Raw genomic sequence first — 12916 nt, forward strand, 5'->3', positions numbered from 1 at the left:
TCCTCCTTTACTGTCACCTTTCGATAGCTTTGCTTCTTTCTTTCTTTCTTCACTATTTGACATACGTCGACGACTTTGTTCGGCACCAGTTCAAATGGAGTTTGAAGCAGATTTTCTCTCACTGCATGCCTCCTGTGACTTCTTGTTTCGGTGTAATTGTGATAATACAGTTTCAGCTTTCTGATCTTAGGCCTAAGGAATCGACTTGCTTTGTGGATATTCCCGTCTTTACAAAACATAGGATTGAAATTTCTAAGCCAAGTAACTAAAATCCCCGGGTCAATGTTTTCCCTGTCGACAAAGTTACTCAACTCGAGGATCAATCCATTTGTGACTTCGATGGACTTTGCTTGCTCGGAGAAATCGCTCATCTCCAAAAGATGTGCTCGCTCGACTCCAATGCTATCGCATATTGGGCCGACAAAATTAAAGTTCACGTCTGATTCCAGGAAGGTCAGCCTCGCCTCGCTTCCCAGACTCAATGTCGTGGCGATCCCCGTTTCGATCAAACAGCGAAAGTCAGCCGACTGATGCTCTGGGAAGATCTTCTGAAGCCATTCAATGACACTTTTCCAAGAACTATTTTTGTCCTCTTTCATAAGTCCTACTTGAATCAAAAGTCTGTTTTTGCAGGGTGCCTTATCGAGCTCCAATCCTCCCCCTGTTTGAGGACCAAGGAAGTCTGCAACAAGCTTCCTGAAGGTGTCATCTCCTGAAAAACACACAAGTTGGAGAGTGATGAGGAAAAATAAACAAACAACGTACACATTTTTCAGGAGTGAACATCCAAAACAACAACAACAACAACAATAATAATAATACATTTAATTTATAGAGCTCTTTTCGTGCTACTCAAAGCCGCTTTACATAGGGTTAAAAAGATCAGGGAAACAACACATAAAAAAAAATACACAATACAAATGATCAAAGAATGAGGAAACATGTTAAAACATAATACAGACGACAATACACAGTTATCACGGGTTAAAAGCACTTCTGAACAGGTGAGATTTGATTAATGACTCGAATGTGGGCAGATGGGTGCAGTCTCTGTGGAGAGAGTTCCAGAGGCAGTACTGGAGAAGGCTCTGTCACTCCCTCTGACAAGAGGTTTGCGAGGGGGGAGGAGGGGAGGCTACGGGGGGTACGGTGGTGGAGCAGGTCAGTGAGGTACGACGGGGCCTGGTTATGGGGGAGTGAGGAGAAGGACTTTGAACTGAATGCATTGCGGGACAGGGAGCCGGTGGAGCTTATGGAGGACAGGGGTGATGTGGTCACGGGAGCGGGTGAGCAGACAGGCGGCAGAGTTCTGGATGTACTGGAGTTTATTGAGGACTTTGGATGTTGTGCCATATAGAATGCTATTGCAGTAGTCAATGCAGGATGAGAGGGAGAAAAAAAAATAAAAAAATACTAATGCTACATGTTACTTATTCCTTCTCAAACTACTTCCTACATGGTGCTAGTCTATCAAAATATCTTAGCTGTCATTGATTGTGTTGCATAGTGGTTTTCTGTACTGTTGACAAATTGTGATATTGTAAGTCGCTTTGGACAAATGCGTCTGCTAAATGACGTAATGTAATGTAGATGAAAGCATGGACCAAAGTTTCAGCAGCAGAGAAAGAGAGTGAAGGGTGGAGACGTGCTATGTTTTTGAGGTGGAAAAAGGCAGGTCAGGTAATCTTGTGTGATGTGATGTTTGTGTGGCAGGTAACTTTTGATTTCACTTTAATTAGAGGCTTACTGCATGACAAGTTAGTTATTCTATTATAAATTAAAGGTTTTCAAACTTACTCAGATTAGCCTCTGTTACAGCTGCCTTCCCAAAAATAGAGAAGTCTTGGCCGTCCTCCATTGCCAACTGAGAAAAGACACAGGCATGTTTAAATCTCTAAAAACAGCAGTACAGTACAACACACTCCAAAATAAAGTTAAATCAAGGTGCAGGGCCAAGGCAGAATCTTAACAAAGGAAAAAGGCCAGCACTCCAGAATGTCCTTTAAGCGTTTAATATAGGTTCTTGTACAGCACAGCAACAACATAAGCATTTCAGCAGGCAGCCTTCATCAGCGTTGTCACCAGAACTGGACTTAGGGAGCTAGGGAAAATAAGGTTTGACCTTAAACTAATTGCAACAGAATTTATTTTCACATTTTTATGTGTATATTGATGCCCGAAACACTATATTAACACATTCACTGCCAGCCGTTTTTTTTTTACTGTAGGTAGGTTCTGCCAGAGGGTTTTTTTGAGGATTCTGGCTCATCTTTCAAGACCCGAGGATTCTTTTCTGCTAAGATTTTGTGAACACACAATATCTCAAAAGAACTAATAGAATGTGTGCTTTCTCTGTCTAAAAGAGTTAGTTTGTAGAGTTAGTATTTATGTAAGCATTAGCAGTTGAATACAGCATGGTTTCAGCGTCAGAAAAATTATTCTGAGATAAACGGCTTTTTGTGAAATTCGATAGAACAGTCACTTTAACCATTCATTTTTGGCATCAGTAAGATGTCAGACATCTAAACAATAGTTTTGAACAGTAATTTCCTCCATAACAGCAGGAAACCCCCCTCTGCTTCCAACTCCTCCCTCCGTGGGCATTCTTCTTGGCTGCAGCGGCCGTGTCACAAGCTTGTCACCAGTCTCACTGCTTTGCTGCTGCTGTGCCTGTCTGCGCGGCCGCTCTTTGAGGAAGTCTGGATGGACTCGCTTGCTTCTTGGAGTTTTGGTTGAGAGCTTTGATGAAGCTTTTGCGATTCTGGTCATATTTATGCTGCGTGTTTCAAAGTGTGTTCCACCCGTAATCTATTATGCAAATTTGCAATCCCGCACCGCCAGCAATCAGCGCGAAAACGAAAGCGTTTTCGCCCGTTTTCGCCAATCCATTTTCATGAGAATGGCTTCGTCACACTGCTTTTTGCTTGCCTTCCTCTAGTCAGGAAAGCACTGTCGCCACTTAGTGGGTCGGTGGAATGGGTTGTACACGTTGTACACGTCCAATACTTATATAAGAGATGTAAAAGGGTTAGATGCACATCCCACCGTCAAAAAAACAAAATCTATTTTTTTTACGTAAAAACACGTCATTGGCAGTGAACGGTTGGATTTTGTTTGACGTAAAAACACGTCATTGGCAGTGAACGTGTTAAAAATCCCAGAAAATCCCATTAGTGGAAATATGTTAAAATTACATTTTTTCAAAATGGCTGCCATTATTAACACGTTCACTGCCATTGACGTATTAATACGTCAAAAATAATCCAACGGTTGACTGCCAATGACGTATTAATACGTCAAAAAAATGTTTTTTTTTTTTTTGACCGTGGGATGTGCATCTAACCCTTTTACATCTCTTATATAATTATTGGAGCCACCGAACGTTTACAACCCATTCCACCGAGCCACTAAGTGGCGACAGTGCCCTCCTGACTAGAGGAAGGCAAGCAAAAAGCAGCCATTCTCATGAAAATGGATGGGGGAAAACGCTTTCGTTTTCGCGCTGATTGCTGGCGATGCTGGATTGCAAATTTGCATAATAGATTACAGGTGGAACACACTTTGAAACACGCAGCATAAATATGACCAGAATCGCAAAAGCTTCTCTCAACCAAAACTCCAAGAAGCGAGCGAGTCCATCCAGACTTCCTCAAACAGCGGCCGCGCAGACAGGCACAGGACAGCAGCAAAGCAGTGAGACTGGTGACAAGCTTGTGACGGCCGCTGCAGCCAAGAAGAACGCCCACGGAGGGAGGAGTTGGAAGCAACTCTCCCTCTCGCTCTCTCTCTCTCTCTCTCATTCTCTCTCTCTCTCTCTCTCCCTCCCTCCCTCTCTCTCTCTCTCTCTCCCTCTCCCCCTCTCACTAGGATTAAACCTAGTGCGTCTCCGGGAGAGAGAGAGGGAGGGAGAGCGAGAGGGAGGGAGAGAGAGAGAGAGAGGGAGGGAGAGCGAGAGGGGGGGAGGGAGAGAGAGCGAGAGGGGGAGGGAGAGAGAGAGAGCCAAAAATGAATGGTTAAAGTGACTGTTCTATCGAATTTCACAAAAAGCCGTTTATCTCTGAATAATTTTTCTGACGCTGAAACCATGCTGTATTCAACTGCTAATGCTTACATAACTACTAACTCTACAAACTAACTCTTTTAGACAGAGAAAGCACACATTCTATTAGTTCTTTTGAGATATTGTGTGTTCACAAAATCTTAGCAGAAAAGAATCCTCGGGTCTTGAAAGATGAGCCAGAATCCTCAAAAAACCCCTCTGGCAGAAGCTAACTACAGTAAAAAAAAAAACGTCTGGCAGTGAATGTGTTAAAATGTTGGCCATATCTTGACTCCAACTAGACCTAGAATTACAAATTTGGTGTCTATTTCCACATTTTTGGGGGCAAGGAATCCACAGAAATGGTTGTTGAGTCTCTAAGTAGAACAGATTTTTATTTTCTCATGTAAGTATGTAGTCGTAATACAACATGTCATTTCTCACAATGTTAGCTACAACTTCGTATTTGTTAATCATACACATTTTGGGTGATAGCCTACCCATTACCCTTGAGCATATTAAAGTGCTTGCCATTGAAAAAAAAAGTTTGTTTCATATTTCCAATTAAAAATGTGTTACGGTAATGAATTTATTGCCTCAGTGTCTCTAAAAGTGTCTGGAAATACATCAAAAATGAGCACATCTATCTATCTAAGGGAGCTAGGGCTCTGTTTGTTTGTCTGTCCGTCCCACTGATGACATCATCTCGAGAAATTGTGATGCCATCAGTGATGTCACTCGAGCAATTGTGATGTCATCAGTGATGTCATAAATCCTTCCTGGCTCACCCTATAAGTGGGAGCAGTGTGTCTTTTTACACGCAAGCATCCAGTCCCATAAAACACCACCAGCAAGCATCCAGTCTGTCCATAAGACGAAAAAGCAGCTCCTGCTGGTATATCAGTTGTGTGACCCCACAGACCTGCAGCGTAGGACCGAAGAGATACAAACTCCCCAGGTGGCTATTAATCGCTCAGCCTCCCTCTCCATCTAACATCAACTCCACCAGTACCTCATCCACTCTACAACAGTGAGGCAACAGGCAAGTAACTACTACTTTTGTTTGTGAATATACTGATTCCTACTTGTATTGTTGTGAGATGCCTCGCAACAAAAAACGGAATCAGATGATGAAAAAGCTACATGCTGCAAAGAAACCTGAACCTGCTTTGAATCCCTTAGTTTTAGCTATGCAATGTTCTAAGCAGACTGGATGGCATGCAGCAGAAGCAGATGATAGAACGCTCATACATAAGAGACTTGAGACTTGACTTGGACTTGTGACCAAAGACGTGAGACTTGACTTGGAGTATAGCTAAAAGACTTCAGCCTTGACTTGGGGACTCTAGCTCAAAGCCTTGAGACTTGCCCGGCCACGACCCATTGCTGCGCAGCAGCTATAATTGTTTATTTATGTTTGTTTATTGTTTATTTGCACAAAGAAAATGAATAACAACAGATAGTACCTTAGAAAGTATCTTAATTAGCTATTATTAAGCTATACCTATTAGTAAGCTATTAGCTAACTAGTAAGTGCTTATTAAGCTAGCCTACTTTGAATGGTAACACACAAAGACTGTCATTGGTAACAGACGATAAATGGCGGTCAACTTATCCATAACCTTCGGATATGGAGAATACTTAGCTTACCTGTCCACTCGTCTGCATGTTTGAGCTACAACTTGCGCTGTGCCTTGCCAAAATCAAATGATGTGTCAAACTGCTGCTATGTCACAGCTATCAGAGGTACTGGTTTGGCTCTCTGGTGTAACTCCAGCTATAATGCCCATAACATGGAATGTGTTGTGGCCATCAATGGTTCTGATGTTATGGTCCAATAAGTGGGCGGGCGGTGTGTGTGCCACGATTGTGATGTCACGATTGTCATGTATCAGTGATGTCATCAGTGATGTCACTTGAGCAATTGTGATGTCATCAGTGATGTCACTTGAGCAATTGTGATGTCATCAGTGATGTCACTCGATCAGTGATGTCACTCGAGCAATTGTGATGTCATCAGTTATGTAATAAATCCTTCTGTGGTGTTTTATGGCAGTTGGCATCCTTAAGGGCCTGTGTCCACCTAGCGTCTTTTCCTCAGGTCCAGCGTCTTTTTTCAGTTGTTTCCAATGGGGGGAGAGCTTATGCGGGCGCACACGGACGTCTATAGAAAGTGCGCAGTGCCCAGCGTCTTTTTTCAGAGCGTTCCAGCGTTTTTGTGCGCCGGCTCCCAGCGCTCCCAGCTGAAAATATGTTAACTTTTCAGAAAGACGCTGGTGTCGGCTGCTCCTTTCTGGCAGCTAATCATAATGGAAAAACTATCGCAACAGAGACAGAACGGCTCAATTGTGGGAGCAGATTGGCTAGACACTTAATATTTCTGGTGAGTGTTGTGCTTACTGCTTTTAATAACGTAGCCTACCTGTGTTGTTAGCTTGCTAGCTGTCAGCTATCAAGCTGAACTAACGTTACTTTCGGACTGCTTCCTTGTATATTGTGCGCTGGGATCAGCGCCCCCCAGCGCACTCCCAGCGTTTAACGTCGGAAAAAGACGCTAGGTGGACACAGGCCCTTATGTTGCATTACCGCCTGGCTGAGGCTTTATAAGTGGTTGGAGTATAAGTAGGGAGAAGAGCACAAGTGGTAGGCTACATCATCTCCAGAGTAAGTGTTTATTGTTTATTTATGTTTGTTTATTGTTTATTTGCACAAAGAAAATGAATAACAGATAGTACAAGTATCTTAATAAGCTATTATTAAGCTATACCTATTATAGCTAACTAGTAGGGGTGCACCGATCACGTTTTTTGCCACCGATCACCGATTGCCGATCACCTATGAGAAATATCTGCCCAACCGATCATCGACCGATCACCGATTACCGATATATATATATATATATATATATATATATATATATATATATATATTAGGGCTGTGCGATTTTGCCTAAAACTAAAATTGACGATTTTTTCTCTCAAAACTCGATTTTCGATTTCGATTTATTATACTATTATACTTCTTTAAACATTTGTTGCCCTGCAGAGCTCTTTTTCCACCTTTTTTCCATAATTGACAATTTACGCTTTTACTCTGAAGGCAGAACAACTCAACTTCCTGTTTTAGCTTGCCGCTGCTATGCTTAACTTCCTGGCTTGCGTTTGCTAACTTGACACTGGTGGATTTGCGTGTTCCTCCGTGAGATAATTAGTGTCTAACTCCGACCACCCGTGCTCGGAGTTATATCTGTACTAGAATAACACAAAGTCACAACAGGAATGCGTGGAACTGCGATAGCAGTTAGGGGGAAATTCAGACACACAGGGACAGCCTGGTGAGTCAGCTGAGGCTGCTAAGTTACAGCCATGAATACAGCCAATCTATCAGTACTCAGTGGCCTCACGTGTTGTTTTGTTATTATGTGAACTGTAAAGGCAACGTTTCATCGTCCGGTGATAACGTCTGTGTTCGTGTGCGCGCGTGAGTGTGTTGTGGCAATCGTTATCTTGTAGGCTACAGCCCGCAGTGCAACAAGCTGCGCTCAGTGCTCACTCTGTGCTTTTTGGTCGGAGGTGTTGAAATAAGTCCATTGCGCTGCTGTCTTTAGTAGCCAGTATCACAGCCTCTAGAGAGACTTTACAGCTGGGAGAATGGACAAGTAGCAGCATGCGTACATGAGAGAGAGCCGCCCCCCGTAACGTAATTACCCTAGTTAAAGTGAAAATTAAATTTAAAATTAAAAAATTTAAAAAAAAAAAAAAAAAAAAAAAAAAAACGATTTTACGATTTTAATTTTTTTAACATCGTCCTAACTAATTAATTCGATTACGATTCAAAATCGATTAATCGCACAGCCCTAATATATATATATATATATATATATTTCCATATATATTTCCATTTTACATAAAATGCGGCTTATATAACGGTGCGGCTTATCTATGGATTTTTACAGCTAACGGCCACTAGGGGACCTCCTAAATCTATGGATTTTGGTACGAGAGACAGAACAAGAGTAAGACAGACATTACGAGAGCGAGACCCTGATTGGATGATGTTGCAAAAAATGTGCCTCGCGACCTGATTGGAGCACTGTGCCACTACGCTCTATCAGCCACTACTGTAAAACACCCTCCCTCCTCTCACCCTCCCTCGCTCCGGGGGAAAAAAGTCGGCGATTGAGCCAGAAACACAGTCTGAATGAAATTGAATGTAACGTTCCCAATTCTATGTATTACATTCTAAAAACTTAACGGCAACATTTTGGAAGGCTAAGCCACACAACTAGCTCGTTGTAATCTAACATCATGCTTCAAAAGATGGAGAACTGGCTGTGTTACGACGATGAGGATGCAAAACATGTAATTTGCATGTTTCGTTCCACCCATGTTTCGTCCGCGCTGCCAAATTCAATGGAATGAAACGAATCTTGTAGCCTATGTTGGACGTAGTGAAGTGTTTTTGATTGATTTGTTCATCGGACTCAAAATGGTCTCCGCTGATAAGACACGGAGATCTCTGTTACAGGCAGGCGCTACGCCTCCTCCTGACCAGTTTTAAACATTAAAACACCTGCGGCTTAGTCCAGCGCGGCTTGTAACAATCATTCAATTTAGCTGCTGCGCCTTATAGTACGGAAAGTACGGCTGACGAAAGCAAAGCGTGTGCTTTGCAACACAATGATATAAACCGGCGATCCTCAAAGTCCGGACTCCGGTCCGCATCCGGACCGAGACGCCGTCCTATCCGGACCGAGCCCTATAACCTACAAATCATTGATAACTTACATTTTCACGGAGCGTTTCTATTTTAACCGGTACATGCTTTTCTAACCTTTACGGTAATACTGGTTCATCTGCCAGGAAGCTCACAGACCAATGAATGCGCTGTAAATCATCGCACGTGATGCTACTCGGCCAATCAAATAAGCGAATCGTTTCTCCCTGTCGTTTCCTAGTGCTGCTGTGAGAGTGACACATGGACGGAGGCGATGATAGAAGTAATTTCATATGGCGTGGTCAAAACAAATGACTCTTACATGTCCATTCATTGTTCTTACGGGCAGTTCAAAACCAGTATGTCTCAGTTGAAGTGCGATCCGATCCTGACCTGTCTATGGAAGCGCCACACATGAGCAAGCACACACACACCAGCGCACACACACATTCACTTGCCCGACGGAGAAGTTTGCATTGGGAACGCTCGACAGACAGACACAGACACAGACAGAGGGGGCAGACGGATAGATTGATGGATGGATGGATGGATGGATGGATGGATGGATGGATAGATAGATAGATAGATAGATAGATAGATAGATAGATAGATAGATAGATAGACAGACAGACAGACAGACAGACAGACAGACAGCTCACTTCTCTAAAGAGAAAAGGTGGAGCCGGAGGTTTGTTGGCTTGATTTAACAGTCAGTTGTATACAGACATTGTACCATTAGGCTACTTTAGTCATTGAGTTCAATGGCACTGAATCATAATGCAAGCTACGTTACAATGTTCCGGACCTTTGCTTAAGGACATTTTCTCGAACTGGACCTCTTTGAATTTTAATTGAGTGCCCCTGATATAAACGTTAGAGCACAATATTAAAGTTAAACGATGGACATTGAAGACATGAAAATGGGCTGCCTCATGTTTCTCACGTGCAGCATGATCGGCTATGCGATCAGCGACAATAAAGAAATATCTGCAGCAGCAGATCACATATTTGAGGTCAAAATCGGCCGATACAGATTGCGTGCCGATCGATCGGTGCACCCCTACTAACTAGTAAGTGCTTAATAAGCTAGCCTACTTTGAATGGTAACAGACAATGACTGTCATTGGTAACAGACAATAAATGGCGGTCAACTTACCCATAACCTTCGGATATGGAGACTTAAGGCTGTTTCACACAGATGCGGTGCGAATGCAGAGGCGGAATGTGGTACGAAATTCCGTGCGAATTTTCCACATTGCAACCTATACACACAGGTCCGGTGCGAATTATTCGCAGTCCCACATTAATTTTCCGCAGCGGAAAAACAGTGTTCAGTGTAACCAGTAGTTAATGTCCCTCCCCGGCTCCCGTCTAGTAGGACAGCACCATCTACTTGCGCAAGCTAGCTACCAGTCGGCTAACGTCAGACACAGACAGACAGACACAGCAGCGAGACGAGCCATGAAAAGCAACTGGAGGCAGTGAAATTGCCGTCCATTTCAGTGAAATGGAGGCAGGAGCAGCGGACCCCAATTTTGATGTTAAACTGCTAGTTAGCATTTGGATACAAGTGGCTAACATTAGCTCCATCCATTTACAACAGTGGTTTACAAGGTTAGCAAGTAGGAATTCGTTTCAGCTACATTACCATCTTCAGTGAATCCCAGCTGCTGGGCGATCTGAAGATCTATTGTCCTTAATTTCGGTGTTGATCGTCATGGTGTTTGTCATATAAAATTGGATGTTGAGAAACCAAATTGATGAGGTTCGGCAAGAGTAGTGGAGGTATGACGTCAGCTGTAAACAAAGGATTTCATTGGTCAAACGTATTTTCCGCAGGCGGAAATCCGCGGACGTCAATGTCTATCCGGAAAAATAAAATGCTGCACGAATGTTCGGCCGCGGTGTGCAAGCTTCAATTACAACTAATTAAAAAAGAAAATTGCGAATGTCTGTGCCGATTATTCGCACGGAGATCCGCACCGGTGTGAAACGGCCTTTAGCCTACCTGTCCTCTCGTCTGCATGTTTGAGCTACAACTTGCGATGTGCCTTGCCGAAATCAAATTGCCTCCAATGCGAGACTCGTGAATGACATGACTATGAAGTTATGGTTTGCGATGGCTGTCTGAGGGAACAAGATGTGCATGAAAACTCACCCTTTTCCACTAACTATTAGAACATATTAGCCACACTTACATTTTTTATGTTTTGTTTTGTTATGTTACAGTATGTTTGGTAGGGGTGGGGGAAAAAATCGATTCACCTAAGTATCGCGATTTTTAATGTCACGATTTTTTGGATCGATCTTTTATTCCAGAATCGATAATCGCAAATTAAAAAAAAAAAAAAAAAAAAAAAAAAAAAAAAAAAAAAAAATTTTGGGTGCTTGCAGTCAGGCCACTCACTGAACAGCAGGCCAGGCGCCGCCTACTGGTTTACTAGTGGTTTTATTACTTTATTAGTTAGTCTGAAGTAATAATTACACTTCAGGGTTAAAGTGGGTGCATCTCATTGTAAAATTGGACCCAAATCTGGCTTCAAACGGCCCAAATTTCACGCGCGTTGGCCCATATCGGCCTGGCCTGCTTGGTATCTAATGCCCGGCCTGAATTATGATCCCAGTCCGCCCCTGTTTTTAACTATATCGCCCAGCCCTACTCATGATATATAATATACAGTCTCTAGTGTATGATTCAACTTTTCCCATGTTCTAATCTAGTGTAAAAAAGCAAACAAACTGAAAAAATAAAAGAAAAAAATAAACAAAAATCGCAATAAATCGTAATATCGAATCGCAATAATCGTAGAATCGCAATAATCGTGAATCGCAATATATATCGAATCGGCACCAAAGTATCGTGATAGTATCGAATCGGGAGATAAGTGAATCGGCACAGCCCTAATGTTTGGTAGAGCTTTTCCCTAGCCCCACCCCTTTCCTGACCACACCCCCTCCCACCTCCCACATACACTCCCCCCCGATACACCTGTCCATGCCCCCTACCCACCTCTCGAATCCAGACTCTCTACGACCTTCCTATCCCTAGCAACAGACTATTTTCCCTAGCCCCGCCCCCTCCATTGAGCCGACCCGGATCAGATCCGCTCCAAAATGTAATGGGTTCTTCCTTGGCCCATGCTACCCTTCCACCAAGTTTCATGAAAATCGGCCCAGTAGTTTTGCCGTAATCCTCCTGCTAACAGACAAACGGTCAGACAAACAGCACCGAAAACATCACCTCCTTTGTGGAGACAATGCCAATTTTGAGAATGTTCCACTACTGGGATTTTCTGGGATTTTCAGTATGTTAAATTGGAAGGTTTCAAGAGCTGAATACAACACAAATAATTTCTGTTGCAATTTGTTTAAGGTTGGGTCATTTTTTCTCACAGATTCCCTAGACTATTAAGGCTTCAAAATTATAGTTGTTGTCACCAACAACCACCAGTTTGAGCCATTTTCATTTGTGAGCCATGACATAATTTATCATTGTTTTTAATGATAAAAAGTGACATTTTTCGACTTCCAGACTTTTTTTTTTTTTGCATAAAAGCATGAATTCTTTGACATTAGGCTTTAGCAAATTTGTGTGCGAGTGTAAATTTTGTGTGTGTGTGTGTGTGTGTGTGTGTGTGTGTGTGTGCGTGTCTCACTCTCACACACACACACACACACACACACACACACACACACACACACACACACACACATGTATTTATATATAGCCTATATTTTTTTTTTATCTGACAGTGCACAAAAAATAACAATGGGTCAAAATCAATGTTGGTGCTAATCAATGACATATCCCAGACTGTGATAATAATAATAATAATAATAATTCCACCTTTGCATTCAGCATTGAAAATATGTATTTATTTATTTTTCATACAAATTACGGTCTAATCAAAAAGAAAATTAACTATACATTATATTTGTATGCCTGGTATTATTTATGTATATTTTTATACACAAAGTTCTTTAATAATTGTATTATTGTTAAAAGCATGCACAAGGGTTAGCTAATTCGGTCGGCAAAGGTAATCCATCGATCGCGGTGTAACGACAATCACAATGGGTTGTGGCAGGATGCTAACGACGAACTTTCACATTAGTTATCATCGTTTTACTTCTCGTTTCATCCTGTAAAACAATAGAGAC

Source organism: Poromitra crassiceps (assembly GCF_964638095.1).
Source record: "Poromitra crassiceps genome assembly, chromosome: 11".
Taxonomy (NCBI): domain Eukaryota; kingdom Metazoa; phylum Chordata; class Actinopteri; order Beryciformes; family Melamphaidae; genus Poromitra; species Poromitra crassiceps.